The following is a 19,964-nucleotide window of genomic DNA, read 5'->3' on the forward strand; positions in this document are numbered from 1 at the left end:
GGAGCAGGTGTTTTCAATCAGGCTTGAATCTAAACTCTGCAGGTCTCCGGCCTTCCAGGGACTGAGTTTGACACCCGTGGCTTAGAAAGAAAGAGTGAGGTTCTCTGTCCCCTTCCGTGTGGGTTTCCCTGTGTCTCCTGGGGGCAAAAGGCCACAGCTCCTCTTCAGGGAAGGTGAAATGATGTTTTGTGGAAAACTGTGAGGTTCCAGGTAAATTCCCTGAATCTCATCCAGCGACATTGCGTGTAGACCCGTGCCATCCTTTTGTACACAATGAAGTGAAAATACTGCATTCATGCTGGCTAACACTGAATGAAGGCAGTAATAGCATCCCTCTCATATTCATGTAACACATGGCCACATCCTCCTGAGGTTTTGTGAAGTTTCAATGGCCATATTGCTGCACTGGCCTGGTCCTGCAGATTTGCCTTATACAAAGTTCGGAAGATTAGACCCTTCCGATCAGAGCAGGCCACACAACTCCTTGTCCAAGCTCTTTGTTTTCTCCAGACTGGGCTACTGTTATGCTCCCTTGGCGGGTCTTCCGGCACGTACTATCAAGCCTCTGCAACTGATCCAGGATGCAGCAGCGAGAGTGGTCTTAAACGAGCCAAAGAAAGCCCACGTCACACCTTTCTTCATAATTTTGCACTGGCTACCAATAGCTGTTCGCATCAGATTCAAGATACTGATGTTTGCCTACAAGATAACCACTGGCTCTGCAGCAATATACCTAAAGTCGCTGGTTCAGACCTATGCTTGCGTTCTGCAAGTGAACGACGCCTCGTGGTGCCATCCCAAAGAGGCACAAAATCACTCTCAAGGACCTTTTCCTGGACTGTTCCCAGCTGGTGGATCGGCTTGCCTATCTCAATTCAATCAGCGGAGGATTTAACCATTTTCAAAAAGTGTCTAAAAACTCATCCTTGTCTTCAACGCCTGCCCAATGAATACTAGCATTTGCCAAATGCTGTGTTTTGTCAAAGTTAACGCCCTGCTGGCTCAACGTAGCAGAAGACTGAAGTCTCTGTCTGCAGCCAAAGGATAGATCTGTCAGAAGTGGGATTCGAACCCATGCCTCCAGGGGAGACTGCGACCTGAACACAGCGCCTTAGACCGCTCGGCCATCCTGACACACTTGGTTGGCTAGGGATGGCCTGTTGGAGCCACACCTGAATGCACGGATCTAGAAGCTACTTATTCTCTGTTTGGGCGCCCTTTAGCCCACAAGCCTCGTTGGCGCAGTTAGGCAGCGCATCAGTCTCATAATCTGAAGGTCGTGAGTTCGAGCCTCACACGGGGCAGAGTGGTCCTTTTTTTCTGATCACTGAGAGCGCTTAGACCAGGGGTATCAAACTAATTTCCTTTAGGGCCCGAGCCCTGTAGAGTGTTGTTCCAACCCTTCTCAAACACACAAGGCATGTAGTTTTCAAATGAGCCTGAAGGCCATGATTAGTTGGATCAGGTGTGTTCAATCAGGCTTGAATCTAAACTCTGCAGGTCTCCGGCCTTCCAGGGACTGAGTTTGACACCCGTGGATTAGAAAGAAAGAGTGAGGTTCTCTGTCCCCTTCCGTGTGGGTTTCCCTGTGTCTCCTGGGGGCAAAAGGCCACAGCTCCTCTTCAGGGCAGGTGAAATGATGTTTTGTGGAAAACTGTGAGGTTCCAGGTAAATTCCCTGAATCTCATCCAGCGACATTGCGTGTAGACCCATGCCATCCTTTTATATACAATGAAGTGAAAATTCTGCATTCATGCTGGCTAACACTGAATGAAGGCAGTAATAGCATCCCTCTCATATTCATGTAACACATGGCCACATCCTCCTGAGGTTTTGTGAAGTTTCAAAGGCCATATTGCTGCACTGGCCCGGTCCTGCAGATTTGCCTTATACAAAGTTCGGAAGATTAGACCCTTCCGATCAGAGCAGGCCACACAACTCCTTGTCCAAGCTCTTTGTTTTCTCCAGACTGGGCTACTGTTATGCTCCCTTGGCGGGTCTTCCGGCACGTACTATCAAGCCTCTGCAACTGATCCAGGATGAAGCAGCGAGAGTGGTCTTAAATGAGCCAAAGAAAGCCCACGTCACACCTCTCTTCATAATTTTGCACTGGCTACCAATAGCTGTTCGCATCAGATTCAAGATACTGATGTTTGCCTACAAGATAACCACTGGCTCTGCAGCAATATACCTAAAGTCGCTGGTTCAGACCTATGCTTGCGTTCTGCAAGTGAATGACGCCTCGTGGTGCCATCCCAAAGAGGCACAAAATCACTCTCAAGGACCTTTTCCTGGACTGTTCCCAGCTGGTGGATCGGCTTGCCTATCTCAATTCGAGCAGCGGAGGCTTTAACCATTTTCAAAAAGTGTCTAAAAACTCATCCTTGTCTTCAACTTCTGCCCAATGAATACTAGCATTTGCCAAATGCTGTGTTTTGTCAAAGTTAACGCCCTGCTGGCTCAACGTAGCAGAAGACTGAAGTCTCTGTCTGCAGCCAAAGGATAGATCTGTCAGAAGCGGGATTCGAACCCATGCCTCCAGGGGAGACTGCGACCTGAACACAGCGCCTTAGACCGCTCGGCCATCCTGACACACTTGGTTGGCTAGGGATGGCCTGTTGGAGCCACACCTGAATGCACGGATCTAGAAGCTACTTATTCTCTGTTTGGGCGCCCTTTAGCCCACAAGCCTCGTTGGCGCAGTTAGGCAGCGCGTCAGTCTCATAATCTGAAGGTCGTGAGTTCGAGCCTCACAAGGGGCAGAGTGGTGCTTTTTTCTGATCACTGAGAGCGCTTAGACCAGGGGTATCAAACCAAATTCCTTTAGGGCCCGAGCCCTGTAGAGTGTTCTTCCAACCCTTCTCAAACACACAAGGCATGTAGTTTTCAAATGAGCCTGAAGGCCATGATTAGTTGGATCAGGTGTGTTCAATCAGGCTTGAATCTAAACTCTGCAGGTCTCCGGCCTTCCAGGGACTGAGTTTGACACCCGTGGCTTAGAAAGAAAGAGTGAGGTTCTCTGTCCCCTTCCGTGTGGGTTTCCCTGTGTCTCCTGGGGGCAAAAGGCCACATCTCCTCTTCAGGGCAGGTGAAATGATGTTTTGTGGAAAACTGTGAGGTTCCAGGTAAATTCCCTGAATCTCATCCAGCGACATTGCGTGTAGACCCGTGCCATCCTTTTATATACAATGAAGTGAAAATTCTGCATTCATGCTGGCTAACACTGAATGAAGGCAGTAATAGCATCCCTCTCATATTCATGTAACACATGGCCACATCCTCTTGAGGTTTTGTGAAGTTTCAAAGGCCATATTGCTGCACTGGCCCGGTCCTGCAGATTTGCCTTATACAAAGTTCGGAAGATTAGACCCTTCCGATCAGAGCAGGCCACACAACTCCTTGTCCAAGCTCTTTGTTTTCTCCAGACTGGGCTACTGTTATGCTCCCTTGGCGGGTCTTCCGGCACGTACTATCAAGCCTCTGCAACTGATCCAGGATGCAGCAGCGAGAGTGGTCTTAAACGAGCCAAAGAAAGCCCACGTCACACCTCTCTTCATAATTTTGCACTGGCTACCAATAGCTGTTCGCATCAGATTCAAGATACTGATGTTTGCCTACAAGATAACCACTGGCTCTGCAGCAATATACCTAAAGTCGCTGGTTCAGACCTATGCTTGCGTTCTGCAAGTGAACGACGCCTCGTCGTTCCAGGGACTGAGTTTGACACCCGTGGCTAAGAAAGAAAGAGTGAGGTTCTCTGTCCCCTTCCGTGTGGGTTTCCCTGTTTCTCCTGGGGGCAAAATGCCACAGCTCCTCTTCAGGGCAGGTGAAATGAGGTTTTGTGGAAAACTGTGAGGTTCCAGGTAAATTCCCTGAATATCATCCAGCGACATTGCGTGTAGACCCGTGCCATCCTTTCATATACAATGAAGTGAAAATTCTGCATTCATGCTGGCTAACACTGCATGAAGGCAGTAATAGAATCCCTCTCATATTCATGTAACACATGGCCACGTCGTCCTGAGGTTTTGTGAAGTTTCAAAGGCCATATTGCTGCACTGGCCCGGTCCTGCAGATTTGCCTTATACAACGTTCGGGAGATTAGACCCTTCCGATCAGAGCAGGCCACACAACTCCTTGTCCAAGCTCTTTGTTTTTCTCCAGACTGGGCTACTGTTATGCTCCCTTGGCGGGTCTTCCGGCACGTACTATCAAGCCTCTGCAACTGATCCAGGATGCAGCAGCGAGAGTGGTCTTCAACGAGCCAAAGAAAGCCCACGTCACACCTCTCCTCATAATTTTGCACTGGCTACCAATAGCTGTTCGCATCAGATTCAAGATACTGATGTTTGCCTACAAGATAACCACTGGCTCTGCAGCAATATACCTAAAGTCGCTGGTTCAGACCTATGCTTGCGTTCTGCAAGTGAACGACGCCTCGTGGTGCCATCCCAAAGAGGCACAAAATCACTCTCAAGGACCGTTTCCTGGACTGTTCCCACCTGGTGGATCGGCTTGCCTATCTCAATTCAATCAGCGGAGGCTTTAACCATTTTCAAAAAGTGTCTAAAAACTCATCCTTGTCTTCAACGCCTGCCCAATGAATACTAGCATTTGCCAAATGCTGTGTTTTGTCAAAGTTAACATCCTGCTGGCTCAACGTAGCAGAAGACTCTGTCTGCTGCCAAAGGATAGATCTGTCAGAAGTGGGATTCGAACCCACGCCTCCAGGGGAGACTGCGACCTGAACGCAGCGCCTTAGACCGCTTGGCCATCCTGACACCCTTGATTGGCTAGGGATGGCCTGTTGGAGCCACACCTGAATGCACGGATCTAGAAGCTACTTATTCTCTGTTTGGGCGCCCTTTAGCACACAAGCCTCGTTGGCGCAGTTAGGCAGTGCGTCAGTCTCATAATCTGAAGGTCGTGAGTTCGAGCCTCACACGGGGCAGAGTGGTGCTTTTTTCTGATCACTGAGAGCGCTTAGACCAGGGGTATCAAACTAAATTCCTTTAGGGCCTGAGCCCTGTAGAGTGTTCTTCCAACCCTTCTCAAACACACAAGGCATGTAGTTTTCAAATGAGCCTGAAGGCCATGATTAGTTGGAGCAGGTGTTTTCAATCAGGCTTGAATCTAAACTCTGCAGGTCTCCGGCCTTCCAGGGACTGAGTTTGACACCCGTGGCTTAGAAAGAAAGAGTGAGGTTCTCTGTCCCCTTCCGTGTGGGTTTCCCTGTGTCTCCTGGGGGCAAAAGGCCACAGCTCCTCTTCAGGGAAGGTGAAATGATGTTTTGTGGAAAACTGTGAGGTTCCAGGTAAATTCCCTGAATCTCATCCAGCGACATTGCGTGTAGACCCGTGCCATCCTTTTGTACACAATGAAGTGAAAATACTGCATTCATGCTGGCTAACACTGAATGAAGGCAGTAATAGCATCCCTCTCATATTCATGTAACACATGGCCACATCCTCCTGAGGTTTTGTGAAGTTTCAATGGCCATATTGCTGCACTGGCCTGGTCCTGCAGATTTGCCTTATACAAAGTTCGGAAGATTAGACCCTTCCGATCAGAGCAGGCCACACAACTCCTTGTCCAAGCTCTTTGTTTTCTCCAGACTGGGCTACTGTTATGCTCCCTTGGCGGGTCTTCCGGCACGTACTATCAAGCCTCTGCAACTGATCCAGGATGCAGCAGCGAGAGTGGTCTTAAACGAGCCAAAGAAAGCCCACGTCACACCTTTCTTCATAATTTTGCACTGGCTACCAATAGCTGTTCGCATCAGATTCAAGATACTGATGTTTGCCTACAAGATAACCACTGGCTCTGCAGCAATATACCTAAAGTCGCTGGTTCAGACCTATGCTTGCGTTCTGCAAGTGAACGACGCCTCGTGGTGCCATCCCAAAGAGGCACAAAATCACTCTCAAGGACCTTTTCCTGGACTGTTCCCAGCTGGTGGATCGGCTTGCCTATCTCAATTCAATCAGCGGAGGCTTTAACCATTTTCAAAAAGTGTCTAAAAACTCATCCTTGTCTTCAACGCCTGCCCAATGAATACTAGCATTTGCCAAATGCTGTGTTTTGTCAAAGTTAACGCCCTGCTGGCTCAACGTAGCAGAAGACTGAAGTCTCTGTCTGCAGCCAAATGATAGATCTGTCAGAAGTGGGATTCGAACCCATGCCTCCAGGGGAGACTGCGACCTGAACACAGCGCCTTAGACCGCTCGGCCATCCTGACACACTTGGTTGGCTAGGGATGGCCTGTTGGAGCCACACCTGAATGCACGGATCTAGAAGCTACTTATTCTCTGTTTGGGCGCCCTTTAGCCCACAAGCCTCGTTGGCGCAGTTAGGCAGCGCGTCAGTCTCATAATCTGAAGGTCGTGAGTTCGAGCCTCACACGGGGCAGAGTGGTCCTTTTTTTCTGATCACTGAGAGCGCTTAGACCAGGGGTATCAAACTAATTTCCTTTAGGGCCCGAGCCCTGTAGAGTGTTGTTCCAACCCTTCTCAAACACACAAGGCATGTAGTTTTCAAATGAGCCTGAAGGCCATGATTAGTTGGATCAGGTGTGTTCAATCAGGCTTGAATCTAAACTCTGCAGGTCTCCGGCCTTCCAGGGACTGAGTTTGACACCCGTGGATTAGAAAGAAAGAGTGAGGTTCTCTGTCCCCTTCCGTGTGGGTTTCCCTGTGTCTCCTGGGGGCAAAAGGCCACAGCTCCTCTTCAGGGCAGGTGAAATGATGTTTTGTGGAAAACTGTGAGGTTCCAGGTAAATTCCCTGAATCTCATCCAGCGACATTGCGTGTAGACCCATGCCATCCTTTTATATACAATGAAGTGAAAATTCTGCATTCATGCTGGCTAACACTGAATGAAGGCAGTAATAGCATCCCTCTCATATTCATGTAACACATGGCCACATCCTCCTGAGGTTTTGTGAAGTTTCAAAGGCCATATTGCTGCACTGGCCCGGTCCTGCAGATTTGCCTTATACAAAGTTCGGAAGATTAGACCCTTCCGATCAGAGCAGGCCACACAACTCCTTGTCCAAGCTCTTTGTTTTCTCCAGACTGGGCTACTGTTATGCTCCCTTGGCGGGTCTTCCGGCACGTACTATCAAGCCTCTGCAACTGATCCAGGATGAAGCAGCGAGAGTGGTCTTAAATGAGCCAAAGAAAGCCCACGTCACACCTCTCTTCATAATTTTGCACTGGCTACCAATAGCTGTTCGCATCAGATTCAAGATACTGATGTTTGCCTACAAGATAACCACTGGCTCTGCAGCAATATACCTAAAGTCGCTGGTTCAGACCTATGCTTGCGTTCTGCAAGTGAATGACGCCTCGTGGTGCCATCCCAAAGAGGCACAAAATCACTCTCAAGGACCTTTTCCTGGACTGTTCCCAGCTGGTGGATCGGCTTGCCTATCTCAATTCGAGCAGCGGAGGCTTTAACCATTTTCAAAAAGTGTCTAAAAACTCATCCTTGTCTTCAACTTCTGCCCAATGAATACTAGCATTTGCCAAATGCTGTGTTTTGTCAAAGTTAACGCCCTGCTGGCTCAACGTAGCAGAAGACTGAAGTCTCTGTCTGCAGCCAAAGGATAGATCTGTCAGAAGCGGGATTCGAACCCATGCCTCCAGGGGAGACTGCGACCTGAACACAGCGCCTTAGACCGCTCGGCCATCCTGACACACTTGGTTGGCTAGGGATGGCCTGTTGGAGCCACACCTGAATGCACGGATCTAGAAGCTACTTATTCTCTGTTTGGGCGCCCTTTAGCCCACAAGCCTCGTTGGCGCAGTTAGGCAGCGCGTCAGTCTCATAATCTGAAGGTCGTGAGTTCGAGCCTCACAAGGGGCAGAGTGGTGCTTTTTTCTGATCACTGAGAGCGCTTAGACCAGGGGTATCAAACCAAATTCCTTTAGGGCCCGAGCCCTGTAGAGTGTTCTTCCAACCCTTCTCAAACACACAAGGCATGTAGTTTTCAAATGAGCCTGAAGGCCATGATTAGTTGGATCAGGTGTGTTCAATCAGGCTTGAATCTAAACTCTGCAGGTCTCCGGCCTTCCAGGGACTGAGTTTGACACCCGTGGCTTAGAAAGAAAGAGTGAGGTTCTCTGTCCCCTTCCGTGTGGGTTTCCCTGTGTCTCCTGGGGGCAAAAGGCCACATCTCCTCTTCAGGGCAGGTGAAATGATGTTTTGTGGAAAACTGTGAGGTTCCAGGTAAATTCCCTGAATCTCATCCAGCGACATTGCGTGTAGACCCGTGCCATCCTTTTATATACAATGAAGTGAAAATTCTGCATTCATGCTGGCTAACACTGAATGAAGGCAGTAATAGCATCCCTCTCATATTCATGTAACACATGGCCACATCCTCTTGAGGTTTTGTGAAGTTTCAAAGGCCATATTGCTGCACTGGCCCGGTCCTGCAGATTTGCCTTATACAAAGTTCGGAAGATTAGACCCTTCCGATCAGAGCAGGCCACACAACTCCTTGTCCAAGCTCTTTGTTTTCTCCAGACTGGGCTACTGTTATGCTCCCTTGGCGGGTCTTCCGGCACGTACTATCAAGCCTCTGCAACTGATCCAGGATGCAGCAGCGAGAGTGGTCTTAAACGAGCCAAAGAAAGCCCACGTCACACCTCTCTTCATAATTTTGCACTGGCTACCAATAGCTGTTCGCATCAGATTCAAGATACTGATGTTTGCCTACAAGATAACCACTGGCTCTGCAGCAATATACCTAAAGTCGCTGGTTCAGACCTATGCTTGCGTTCTGCAAGTGAACGACGCCTCGTCGTTCCAGGGACTGAGTTTGACACCCGTGGCTAAGAAAGAAAGAGTGAGGTTCTCTGTCCCCTTCCGTGTGGGTTTCCCTGTTTCTCCTGGGGGCAAAATGCCACAGCTCCTCTTCAGGGCAGGTGAAATGAGGTTTTGTGGAAAACTGTGAGGTTCCAGGTAAATTCCCTGAATATCATCCAGCGACATTGCGTGTAGACCCGTGCCATCCTTTCATATACAATGAAGTGAAAATTCTGCATTCATGCTGGCTAACACTGCATGAAGGCAGTAATAGAATCCCTCTCATATTCATGTAACACATGGCCACGTCGTCCTGAGGTTTTGTGAAGTTTCAAAGGCCATATTGCTGCACTGGCCCGGTCCTGCAGATTTGCCTTATACAACGTTCGGGAGATTAGACCCTTCCGATCAGAGCAGGCCACACAACTCCTTGTCCAAGCTCTTTGTTTTTCTCCAGACTGGGCTACTGTTATGCTCCCTTGGCGGGTCTTCCGGCACGTACTATCAAGCCTCTGCAACTGATCCAGGATGCAGCAGCGAGAGTGGTCTTCAACGAGCCAAAGAAAGCCCACGTCACACCTCTCCTCATAATTTTGCACTGGCTACCAATAGCTGTTCGCATCAGATTCAAGATACTGATGTTTGCCTACAAGATAACCACTGGCTCTGCAGCAATATACCTAAAGTCGCTGGTTCAGACCTATGCTTGCGTTCTGCAAGTGAACGACGCCTCGTGGTGCCATCCCAAAGAGGCACAAAATCACTCTCAAGGACCGTTTCCTGGACTGTTCCCACCTGGTGGATCGGCTTGCCTATCTCAATTCAATCAGCGGAGGCTTTAACCATTTTCAAAAAGTGTCTAAAAACTCATCCTTGTCTTCAACGCCTGCCCAATGAATACTAGCATTTGCCAAATGCTGTGTTTTGTCAAAGTTAACATCCTGCTGGCTCAACGTAGCAGAAGACTCTGTCTGCTGCCAAAGGATAGATCTGTCAGAAGTGGGATTCGAACCCACGCCTCCAGGGGAGACTGCGACCTGAACGCAGCGCCTTAGACCGCTTGGCCATCCTGACACCCTTGATTGGCTAGGGATGGCCTGTTGGAGCCACACCTGAATGCACGGATCTAGAAGCTACTTATTCTCTGTTTGGGCGCCCTTTAGCACACAAGCCTCGTTGGCGCAGTTAGGCAGTGCGTCAGTCTCATAATCTGAAGGTCGTGAGTTCGAGCCTCACACGGGGCAGAGTGGTGCTTTTTTCTGATCACTGAGAGCGCTTAGACCAGGGGTATCAAACTAAATTCCTTTAGGGCCTGAGCCCTGTAGAGTGTTCTTCCAACCCTTCTCAAACACACAAGGCATGTAGTTTTCAAATGAGCCTGAAGGCCATGATTAGTTGGAGCAGGTGTTTTCAATCAGGCTTGAATCTAAACTCTGCAGGTCTCCGGCCTTCCAGGGACTGAGTTTGACACCCGTGGCTTAGAAAGAAAGAGTGAGGTTCTCTGTCCCCTTCCGTGTGGGTTTCCCTGTGTCTCCTGGGGGCAAAAGGCCACAGCTCCTCTTCAGGGAAGGTGAAATGATGTTTTGTGGAAAACTGTGAGGTTCCAGGTAAATTCCCTGAATCTCATCCAGCGACATTGCGTGTAGACCCGTGCCATCCTTTTGTACACAATGAAGTGAAAATACTGCATTCATGCTGGCTAACACTGAATGAAGGCAGTAATAGCATCCCTCTCATATTCATGTAACACATGGCCACATCCTCCTGAGGTTTTGTGAAGTTTCAATGGCCATATTGCTGCACTGGCCTGGTCCTGCAGATTTGCCTTATACAAAGTTCGGAAGATTAGACCCTTCCGATCAGAGCAGGCCACACAACTCCTTGTCCAAGCTCTTTGTTTTCTCCAGACTGGGCTACTGTTATGCTCCCTTGGCGGGTCTTCCGGCACGTACTATCAAGCCTCTGCAACTGATCCAGGATGCAGCAGCGAGAGTGGTCTTAAACGAGCCAAAGAAAGCCCACGTCACACCTTTCTTCATAATTTTGCACTGGCTACCAATAGCTGTTCGCATCAGATTCAAGATACTGATGTTTGCCTACAAGATAACCACTGGCTCTGCAGCAATATACCTAAAGTCGCTGGTTCAGACCTATGCTTGCGTTCTGCAAGTGAACGACGCCTCGTGGTGCCATCCCAAAGAGGCACAAAATCACTCTCAAGGACCTTTTCCTGGACTGTTCCCAGCTGGTGGATCGGCTTGCCTATCTCAATTCAATCAGCGGAGGCTTTAACCATTTTCAAAAAGTGTCTAAAAACTCATCCTTGTCTTCAACGCCTGCCCAATGAATACTAGCATTTGCCAAATGCTGTGTTTTGTCAAAGTTAACGCCCTGCTGGCTCAACGTAGCAGAAGACTGAAGTCTCTGTCTGCAGCCAAATGATAGATCTGTCAGAAGTGGGATTCGAACCCATGCCTCCAGGGGAGACTGCGACCTGAACACAGCGCCTTAGACCGCTCGGCCATCCTGACACACTTGGTTGGCTAGGGATGGCCTGTTGGAGCCACACCTGAATGCACGGATCTAGAAGCTACTTATTCTCTGTTTGGGCGCCCTTTAGCCCACAAGCCTCGTTGGCGCAGTTAGGCAGCGCGTCAGTCTCATAATCTGAAGGTCGTGAGTTCGAGCCTCACACGGGGCAGAGTGGTCCTTTTTTTCTGATCACTGAGAGCGCTTAGACCAGGGGTATCAAACTAATTTCCTTTAGGGCCCGAGCCCTGTAGAGTGTTGTTCCAACCCTTCTCAAACACACAAGGCATGTAGTTTTCAAATGAGCCTGAAGGCCATGATTAGTTGGATCAGGTGTGTTCAATCAGGCTTGAATCTAAACTCTGCAGGTCTCCGGCCTTCCAGGGACTGAGTTTGACACCCGTGGATTAGAAAGAAAGAGTGAGGTTCTCTGTCCCCTTCCGTGTGGGTTTCCCTGTGTCTCCTGGGGGCAAAAGGCCACAGCTCCTCTTCAGGGCAGGTGAAATGATGTTTTGTGGAAAACTGTGAGGTTCCAGGTAAATTCCCTGAATCTCATCCAGCGACATTGCGTGTAGACCCATGCCATCCTTTTATATACAATGAAGTGAAAATTCTGCATTCATGCTGGCTAACACTGAATGAAGGCAGTAATAGCATCCCTCTCATATTCATGTAACACATGGCCACATCCTCCTGAGGTTTTGTGAAGTTTCAAAGGCCATATTGCTGCACTGGCCCGGTCCTGCAGATTTGCCTTATACAAAGTTCGGAAGATTAGACCCTTCCGATCAGAGCAGGCCACACAACTCCTTGTCCAAGCTCTTTGTTTTCTCCAGACTGGGCTACTGTTATGCTCCCTTGGCGGGTCTTCCGGCACGTACTATCAAGCCTCTGCAACTGATCCAGGATGAAGCAGCGAGAGTGGTCTTAAATGAGCCAAAGAAAGCCCACGTCACACCTCTCTTCATAATTTTGCACTGGCTACCAATAGCTGTTCGCATCAGATTCAAGATACTGATGTTTGCCTACAAGATAACCACTGGCTCTGCAGCAATATACCTAAAGTCGCTGGTTCAGACCTATGCTTGCGTTCTGCAAGTGAATGACGCCTCGTGGTGCCATCCCAAAGAGGCACAAAATCACTCTCAAGGACCTTTTCCTGGACTGTTCCCAGCTGGTGGATCGGCTTGCCTATCTCAATTCGAGCAGCGGAGGCTTTAACCATTTTCAAAAAGTGTCTAAAAACTCATCCTTGTCTTCAACTTCTGCCCAATGAATACTAGCATTTGCCAAATGCTGTGTTTTGTCAAAGTTAACGCCCTGCTGGCTCAACGTAGCAGAAGACTGAAGTCTCTGTCTGCAGCCAAAGGATAGATCTGTCAGAAGCGGGATTCGAACCCATGCCTCCAGGGGAGACTGCGACCTGAACACAGCGCCTTAGACCGCTCGGCCATCCTGACACACTTGGTTGGCTAGGGATGGCCTGTTGGAGCCACACCTGAATGCACGGATCTAGAAGCTACTTATTCTCTGTTTGGGCGCCCTTTAGCCCACAAGCCTCGTTGGCGCAGTTAGGCAGCGCGTCAGTCTCATAATCTGAAGGTCGTGAGTTCGAGCCTCACAAGGGGCAGAGTGGTGCTTTTTTCTGATCACTGAGAGCGCTTAGACCAGGGGTATCAAACCAAATTCCTTTAGGGCCCGAGCCCTGTAGAGTGTTCTTCCAACCCTTCTCAAACACACAAGGCATGTAGTTTTCAAATGAGCCTGAAGGCCATGATTAGTTGGATCAGGTGTGTTCAATCAGGCTTGAATCTAAACTCTGCAGGTCTCCGGCCTTCCAGGGACTGAGTTTGACACCCGTGGCTTAGAAAGAAAGAGTGAGGTTCTCTGTCCCCTTCCGTGTGGGTTTCCCTGTGTCTCCTGGGGGCAAAAGGCCACATCTCCTCTTCAGGGCAGGTGAAATGATGTTTTGTGGAAAACTGTGAGGTTCCAGGTAAATTCCCTGAATCTCATCCAGCGACATTGCGTGTAGACCCGTGCCATCCTTTTATATACAATGAAGTGAAAATTCTGCATTCATGCTGGCTAACACTGAATGAAGGCAGTAATAGCATCCCTCTCATATTCATGTAACACATGGCCACATCCTCTTGAGGTTTTGTGAAGTTTCAAAGGCCATATTGCTGCACTGGCCCGGTCCTGCAGATTTGCCTTATACAAAGTTCGGAAGATTAGACCCTTCCGATCAGAGCAGGCCACACAACTCCTTGTCCAAGCTCTTTGTTTTCTCCAGACTGGGCTACTGTTATGCTCCCTTGGCGGGTCTTCCGGCACGTACTATCAAGCCTCTGCAACTGATCCAGGATGCAGCAGCGAGAGTGGTCTTAAACGAGCCAAAGAAAGCCCACGTCACACCTCTCTTCATAATTTTGCACTGGCTACCAATAGCTGTTCGCATCAGATTCAAGATACTGATGTTTGCCTACAAGATAACCACTGGCTCTGCAGCAATATACCTAAAGTCGCTGGTTCAGACCTATGCTTGCGTTCTGCAAGTGAACGACGCCTCGTCGTTCCAGGGACTGAGTTTGACACCCGTGGCTAAGAAAGAAAGAGTGAGGTTCTCTGTCCCCTTCCGTGTGGGTTTCCCTGTTTCTCCTGGGGGCAAAATGCCACAGCTCCTCTTCAGGGCAGGTGAAATGAGGTTTTGTGGAAAACTGTGAGGTTCCAGGTAAATTCCCTGAATATCATCCAGCGACATTGCGTGTAGACCCGTGCCATCCTTTCATATACAATGAAGTGAAAATTCTGCATTCATGCTGGCTAACACTGCATGAAGGCAGTAATAGAATCCCTCTCATATTCATGTAACACATGGCCACGTCGTCCTGAGGTTTTGTGAAGTTTCAAAGGCCATATTGCTGCACTGGCCCGGTCCTGCAGATTTGCCTTATACAACGTTCGGGAGATTAGACCCTTCCGATCAGAGCAGGCCACACAACTCCTTGTCCAAGCTCTTTGTTTTTCTCCAGACTGGGCTACTGTTATGCTCCCTTGGCGGGTCTTCCGGCACGTACTATCAAGCCTCTGCAACTGATCCAGGATGCAGCAGCGAGAGTGGTCTTCAACGAGCCAAAGAAAGCCCACGTCACACCTCTCCTCATAATTTTGCACTGGCTACCAATAGCTGTTCGCATCAGATTCAAGATACTGATGTTTGCCTACAAGATAACCACTGGCTCTGCAGCAATATACCTAAAGTCGCTGGTTCAGACCTATGCTTGCGTTCTGCAAGTGAACGACGCCTCGTGGTGCCATCCCAAAGAGGCACAAAATCACTCTCAAGGACCGTTTCCTGGACTGTTCCCACCTGGTGGATCGGCTTGCCTATCTCAATTCAATCAGCGGAGGCTTTAACCATTTTCAAAAAGTGTCTAAAAACTCATCCTTGTCTTCAACGCCTGCCCAATGAATACTAGCATTTGCCAAATGCTGTGTTTTGTCAAAGTTAACATCCTGCTGGCTCAACGTAGCAGAAGACTCTGTCTGCTGCCAAAGGATAGATCTGTCAGAAGTGGGATTCGAACCCACGCCTCCAGGGGAGACTGCGACCTGAACGCAGCGCCTTAGACCGCTTGGCCATCCTGACACCCTTGATTGGCTAGGGATGGCCTGTTGGAGCCACACCTGAATGCACGGATCTAGAAGCTACTTATTCTCTGTTTGGGCGCCCTTTAGCACACAAGCCTCGTTGGCGCAGTTAGGCAGTGCGTCAGTCTCATAATCTGAAGGTCGTGAGTTCGAGCCTCACACGGGGCAGAGTGGTGCTTTTTTCTGATCACTGAGAGCGCTTAGACCAGGGGTATCAAACTAAATTCCTTTAGGGCCTGAGCCCTGTAGAGTGTTCTTCCAACCCTTCTCAAACACACAAGGCATGTAGTTTTCAAATGAGCCTGAAGGCCATGATTAGTTGGAGCAGGTGTTTTCAATCAGGCTTGAATCTAAACTCTGCAGGTCTCCGGCCTTCCAGGGACTGAGTTTGACACCCGTGGCTTAGAAAGAAAGAGTGAGGTTCTCTGTCCCCTTCCGTGTGGGTTTCCCTGTGTCTCCTGGGGGCAAAAGGCCACAGCTCCTCTTCAGGGAAGGTGAAATGATGTTTTGTGGAAAACTGTGAGGTTCCAGGTAAATTCCCTGAATCTCATCCAGCGACATTGCGTGTAGACCCGTGCCATCCTTTTGTACACAATGAAGTGAAAATACTGCATTCATGCTGGCTAACACTGAATGAAGGCAGTAATAGCATCCCTCTCATATTCATGTAACACATGGCCACATCCTCCTGAGGTTTTGTGAAGTTTCAATGGCCATATTGCTGCACTGGCCTGGTCCTGCAGATTTGCCTTATACAAAGTTCGGAAGATTAGACCCTTCCGATCAGAGCAGGCCACACAACTCCTTGTCCAAGCTCTTTGTTTTCTCCAGACTGGGCTACTGTTATGCTCCCTTGGCGGGTCTTCCGGCACGTACTATCAAGCCTCTGCAACTGATCCAGGATGCAGCAGCGAGAGTGGTCTTAAACGAGCCAAAGAAAGCCCACGTCACACCTTTCTTCATAATTTTGCACTGGCTACCAATAGCTGTTCGCATCAGATTCAAGATACTGATGTTTGCCTACAAGATAACCACTGGCTCTGCAGCAATATACCTAAAGTCGCTGGTTCAGACCTATGCTTGCGTTCTGCAAGTGAACGACGCCTCGTGGTGCCATCCCAAAGAGGCACAAAATCACTCTCAAGGACCTTTTCCTGGACTGTTCCCAGCTGGTGGATCGGCTTGCCTATCTCAATTCAATCAGCGGAGGCTTTAACCATTTTCAAAAAGTGTCTAAAAACTCATCCTTGTCTTCAACGCCTGCCCAATGAATACTAGCATTTGCCAAATGCTGTGTTTTGTCAAAGTTAACGCCCTGCTGGCTCAACGTAGCAGAAGACTGAAGTCTCTGTCTGCAGCCAAAGGATAGATCTGTCAGAAGTGGGATTCGAACCCATGCCTCCAGGGGAGACTGCGACCTGAACACAGCGCCTTAGACCGCTCGGCCATCCTGACACACTTGGTTGGCTAGGGATGGCCTGTTGGAGCCACACCTGAATGCACGGATCTAGAAGCTACTTATTCTCTGTTTGGGCGCCCTTTAGCCCACAAGCCTCGTTGGCGCAGTTAGGCAGCGCGTCAGTCTCATAATCTGAAGGTCGTGAGTTCGAGCCTCACACGGGGCAGAGTGGTCCTTTTTTTCTGATCACTGAGAGCGCTTAGACCAGGGGTATCAAACTAATTTCCTTTAGGGCCCGAGCCCTGTAGAGTGTTGTTCCAACCCTTCTCAAACACACAAGGCATGTAGTTTTCAAATGAGCCTGAAGGCCATGATTAGTTGGATCAGGTGTGTTCAATCAGGCTTGAATCTAAACTCTGCAGGTCTCCGGCCTTCCAGGGACTGAGTTTGACACCCGTGGATTAGAAAGAAAGAGTGAGGTTCTCTGTCCCCTTCCGTGTGGGTTTCCCTGTGTCTCCTGGGGGCAAAAGGCCACAGCTCCTCTTCAGGGCAGGTGAAATGATGTTTTGTGGAAAACTGTGAGGTTCCAGGTAAATTCCCTGAATCTCATCCAGCGACATTGCGTGTAGACCCATGCCATCCTTTTATATACAATGAAGTGAAAATTCTGCATTCATGCTGGCTAACACTGAATGAAGGCAGTAATAGCATCCCTCTCATATTCATGTAACACATGGCCACATCCTCCTGAGGTTTTGTGAAGTTTCAAAGGCCATATTGCTGCACTGGCCCGGTCCTGCAGATTTGCCTTATACAAAGTTCGGAAGATTAGACCCTTCCGATCAGAGCAGGCCACACAACTCCTTGTCCAAGCTCTTTGTTTTCTCCAGACTGGGCTACTGTTATGCTCCCTTGGCGGGTCTTCCGGCACGTACTATCAAGCCTCTGCAACTGATCCAGGATGAAGCAGCGAGAGTGGTCTTAAATGAGCCAAAGAAAGCCCACGTCACACCTCTCTTCATAATTTTGCACTGGCTACCAATAGCTGTTCGCATCAGATTCAAGATACTGATGTTTGCCTACAAGATAACCACTGGCTCTGCAGCAATATACCTAAAGTCGCTGGTTCAGACCTATGCTTGCGTTCTGCAAGTGAATGACGCCTCGTGGTGCCATCCCAAAGAGGCACAAAATCACTCTCAAGGACCTTTTCCTGGACTGTTCCCAGCTGGTGGATCGGCTTGCCTATCTCAATTCGAGCAGCGGAGGCTTTAACCATTTTCAAAAAGTGTCTAAAAACTCATCCTTGTCTTCAACTTCTGCCCAATGAATACTAGCATTTGCCAAATGCTGTGTTTTGTCAAAGTTAACGCCCTGCTGGCTCAACGTAGCAGAAGACTGAAGTCTCTGTCTGCAGCCAAAGGATAGATCTGTCAGAAGCGGCATTCGAACCCATGCCTCCAGGGGAGACTGCGACCTGAACACAGCGCCTTAGACCGCTCGGCCATCCTGACACACTTGGTTGGCTAGGGATGGCCTGTTGGAGCCACACCTGAATGCACGGATCTAGAAGCTACTTATTCTCTGTTTGGGCGCCCTTTAGCCCACAAGCCTCGTTGGCGCAGTTAGGCAGCGCGTCAGTCTCATAATCTGAAGGTCGTGAGTTCGAGCCTCACACGGGGCAGAGTGGTGCTTTTTTCTGATCACTGAGAGCGCTTAGACCAGGGGTATCAAACTAAATTCCTTTAGGGCCCGAGCCCTGTAGAGTGTTCTTCCAACCCTTCTCAAACACACAAGGCATGTAGTTTTCAAATGAGCCTGAAGGCCATGATTAGTTGGATCAGGTGTGTTCAATCAGGCTTGAATCTAAACTCTGCAGGTCTCCGGCCTTCCAGGGACTGAGTTTGACACCCGTGGCTTAGAAAGAAAGAGTGAGGTTCTCTGTCCCCTTCCGTGTGGGTTTCCCTGTGTCTCCTGGGGGCAAAAGGCCACAGCTCCTCTTCAGGGAAGGTGAAATGATGTTTTGTGGAAAACTGTGAGGTTCCAGGTAAATTCCCTGAATCTCATCCAGCGACATTGCGTGTAGACCCGTGCCATCCTTTTGTACACAATGAAGTGAAAATACTGCATTCATGCTGGCTAACACTGAATGAAGGCAGTAATAGCATCCCTCTCATATTCATGTAACACATGGCCACATCCTCCTGAGGTTTTGTGAAGTTTCAATGGCCATATTGCTGCACTGGCCCGGTCCTGCAGATTTGCCTTATACAAAGTTCGGAAGATTAGACCCTTCTGATCAGAGCAGGCCACACAACTCCTTGTCCAAGCTCTTTGTTTTCTCCAGACTGGGCTACTGTTATGCTCCCTTGGCGGGTCTTCCGGCACGTACTATCAAGCCTCTGCAACTGATCCAGGATGCAGCAGCGAGAGTGGTCTTAAACGAGCCAAAGAAAGCCCACGTCACACCTTTCTTCATAATTTTGCACTGGCTACCAATAGCTGTTCGCATCAGATTCAAGATACTGATGTTTGCCTACAAGATAACCACTGGCTCTGCAGCAATATACCTAAAGTCGCTGGTTCAGACCTATGCTTGCGTTCTGCAAGTGAACGACGCCTCGTGGTGCCATCCCAAAGAGGCACAAAATCACTCTCAAGGACCTTTTCCTGGACTGTTCCCAGCTGGTGGATCGGCTTGCCTATCTCAATTCAATCAGCGGAGGCTTTAACCATTTTCAAAAAGTGTCTAAAAACTCATCCTTGTCTTCAACGCCTGCCCAATGAATACTAGCATTTGCCAAATGCTGTGTTTTGTCAAAGTTAACGCCCTGCTGGCTCAACGTAGCAGAAGACTGAAGTCTCTGTCTGCAGCCAAAGGATAGATCTGTCAGAAGTGGGATTCGAACCCATGCCTCCAGGGGAGACTGCGACCTGAACACAGCGCCTTAGACCGCTCGGCCATCCTGACACACTTGGTTGGCTAGGGATGGCCTGTTGGAGCCACACCTGAATGCACGGATCTAGAAGCTACTTATTCTCTGTTTGGGCGCCCTTTAGCCCACAAGCCTCGTTGGCGCAGTTAGGCAGCGCGTCAGTCTCATAATCTGAAGGTCGTGAGTTCGAGCCTCACAAGGGGCAGAGTGGTGCTTTTTTCTGATCACTGAGAGCGCTTAGACCAGGGGTATCAAACCAAATTCCTTTAGGGCCCGAGCCCTGTAGAGTGTTCTTCCAACCCTTCTCAAACACACAAGGCATGTAGTTTTCAAATGAGCCTGAAGGCCATGATTAGTTGGATCAGGTGTGTTCAATCAGGCTTGAATCTAAACTCTGCAGGTCTCCGGCCTTCCAGGGACTGAGTTTGACACCCGTGGCTTAGAAAGAAAGAGTGAGGTTCTCTGTCCCCTTCCGTGTGGGTTTCCCTGTGTCTCCTGGGGGCAAAAGGCCACATCTCCTCTTCAGGGCAGGTGAAATGATGTTTTGTGGAAAACTGTGAGGTTCCAGGTAAATTCCCTGAATCTCATCCAGCGACATTGCGTGTAGACCCGTGCCATCCTTTTGTACACAATGAAGT

General features: G+C 49.2%; 23 non-coding genes across 23 annotated transcripts; 12 read left to right on the top strand and 11 right to left on the bottom strand.

Moving 5' to 3' along the window:
• Positions 1-1,051: 1,051 nt before the first annotated feature.
• Positions 1,052-1,134, bottom strand: trnal-cag (transfer RNA leucine (anticodon CAG)). Its single transcript has one exon. It is a non-coding gene; the product is annotated as a tRNA-Leu (tRNA).
• Positions 1,135-1,230: 96 nt separating this feature from the next.
• On the top strand, positions 1,231-1,304 carry trnam-cau (transfer RNA methionine (anticodon CAU)). Its single transcript has one exon. It is a non-coding gene; the product is annotated as a tRNA-Met (tRNA).
• A 1,205-nt stretch (positions 1,305-2,509) lies between these two features.
• trnal-cag (transfer RNA leucine (anticodon CAG)) lies at positions 2,510-2,592 on the bottom strand. The gene has a single exon. It is a non-coding gene; the product is annotated as a tRNA-Leu (tRNA).
• Positions 2,593-2,688: 96 nt separating this feature from the next.
• trnam-cau (transfer RNA methionine (anticodon CAU)) lies at positions 2,689-2,762 on the top strand. Its single transcript has one exon. It is a non-coding gene; the product is annotated as a tRNA-Met (tRNA).
• Positions 2,763-4,698: 1,936 nt separating this feature from the next.
• Positions 4,699-4,781, bottom strand: trnal-cag (transfer RNA leucine (anticodon CAG)). Its single transcript has one exon. It is a non-coding gene; the product is annotated as a tRNA-Leu (tRNA).
• Positions 4,782-4,877: 96 nt separating this feature from the next.
• Positions 4,878-4,951, top strand: trnam-cau (transfer RNA methionine (anticodon CAU)). The gene has a single exon. It is a non-coding gene; the product is annotated as a tRNA-Met (tRNA).
• A 1,204-nt stretch (positions 4,952-6,155) lies between these two features.
• On the bottom strand, positions 6,156-6,238 carry trnal-cag (transfer RNA leucine (anticodon CAG)). The gene has a single exon. It is a non-coding gene; the product is annotated as a tRNA-Leu (tRNA).
• Positions 6,239-6,334: 96 nt separating this feature from the next.
• On the top strand, positions 6,335-6,408 carry trnam-cau (transfer RNA methionine (anticodon CAU)). Its single transcript has one exon. It is a non-coding gene; the product is annotated as a tRNA-Met (tRNA).
• A 1,205-nt stretch (positions 6,409-7,613) lies between these two features.
• On the bottom strand, positions 7,614-7,696 carry trnal-cag (transfer RNA leucine (anticodon CAG)). The gene has a single exon. It is a non-coding gene; the product is annotated as a tRNA-Leu (tRNA).
• Positions 7,697-7,792: 96 nt separating this feature from the next.
• On the top strand, positions 7,793-7,866 carry trnam-cau (transfer RNA methionine (anticodon CAU)). Its single transcript has one exon. It is a non-coding gene; the product is annotated as a tRNA-Met (tRNA).
• A 1,936-nt stretch (positions 7,867-9,802) lies between these two features.
• On the bottom strand, positions 9,803-9,885 carry trnal-cag (transfer RNA leucine (anticodon CAG)). Its single transcript has one exon. It is a non-coding gene; the product is annotated as a tRNA-Leu (tRNA).
• Positions 9,886-9,981: 96 nt separating this feature from the next.
• On the top strand, positions 9,982-10,055 carry trnam-cau (transfer RNA methionine (anticodon CAU)). Its single transcript has one exon. It is a non-coding gene; the product is annotated as a tRNA-Met (tRNA).
• A 1,204-nt stretch (positions 10,056-11,259) lies between these two features.
• On the bottom strand, positions 11,260-11,342 carry trnal-cag (transfer RNA leucine (anticodon CAG)). The gene has a single exon. It is a non-coding gene; the product is annotated as a tRNA-Leu (tRNA).
• Positions 11,343-11,438: 96 nt separating this feature from the next.
• trnam-cau (transfer RNA methionine (anticodon CAU)) lies at positions 11,439-11,512 on the top strand. Its single transcript has one exon. It is a non-coding gene; the product is annotated as a tRNA-Met (tRNA).
• A 1,205-nt stretch (positions 11,513-12,717) lies between these two features.
• trnal-cag (transfer RNA leucine (anticodon CAG)) lies at positions 12,718-12,800 on the bottom strand. Its single transcript has one exon. It is a non-coding gene; the product is annotated as a tRNA-Leu (tRNA).
• A 96-nt stretch (positions 12,801-12,896) lies between these two features.
• Positions 12,897-12,970, top strand: trnam-cau (transfer RNA methionine (anticodon CAU)). The gene has a single exon. It is a non-coding gene; the product is annotated as a tRNA-Met (tRNA).
• A 1,936-nt stretch (positions 12,971-14,906) lies between these two features.
• trnal-cag (transfer RNA leucine (anticodon CAG)) lies at positions 14,907-14,989 on the bottom strand. The gene has a single exon. It is a non-coding gene; the product is annotated as a tRNA-Leu (tRNA).
• Positions 14,990-15,085: 96 nt separating this feature from the next.
• trnam-cau (transfer RNA methionine (anticodon CAU)) lies at positions 15,086-15,159 on the top strand. Its single transcript has one exon. It is a non-coding gene; the product is annotated as a tRNA-Met (tRNA).
• Positions 15,160-16,363: 1,204 nt separating this feature from the next.
• On the bottom strand, positions 16,364-16,446 carry trnal-cag (transfer RNA leucine (anticodon CAG)). Its single transcript has one exon. It is a non-coding gene; the product is annotated as a tRNA-Leu (tRNA).
• Positions 16,447-16,542: 96 nt separating this feature from the next.
• Positions 16,543-16,616, top strand: trnam-cau (transfer RNA methionine (anticodon CAU)). The gene has a single exon. It is a non-coding gene; the product is annotated as a tRNA-Met (tRNA).
• A 1,384-nt stretch (positions 16,617-18,000) lies between these two features.
• trnam-cau (transfer RNA methionine (anticodon CAU)) lies at positions 18,001-18,074 on the top strand. The gene has a single exon. It is a non-coding gene; the product is annotated as a tRNA-Met (tRNA).
• A 1,204-nt stretch (positions 18,075-19,278) lies between these two features.
• Positions 19,279-19,361, bottom strand: trnal-cag (transfer RNA leucine (anticodon CAG)). Its single transcript has one exon. It is a non-coding gene; the product is annotated as a tRNA-Leu (tRNA).
• A 96-nt stretch (positions 19,362-19,457) lies between these two features.
• trnam-cau (transfer RNA methionine (anticodon CAU)) lies at positions 19,458-19,531 on the top strand. The gene has a single exon. It is a non-coding gene; the product is annotated as a tRNA-Met (tRNA).
• Positions 19,532-19,964: the final 433 nt, after the last annotated feature.

Source organism: Carassius carassius, chromosome 22 (assembly GCF_963082965.1).
Source record: "Carassius carassius chromosome 22, fCarCar2.1, whole genome shotgun sequence".
NCBI lineage: Eukaryota > Metazoa > Chordata > Actinopteri > Cypriniformes > Cyprinidae > Carassius > Carassius carassius.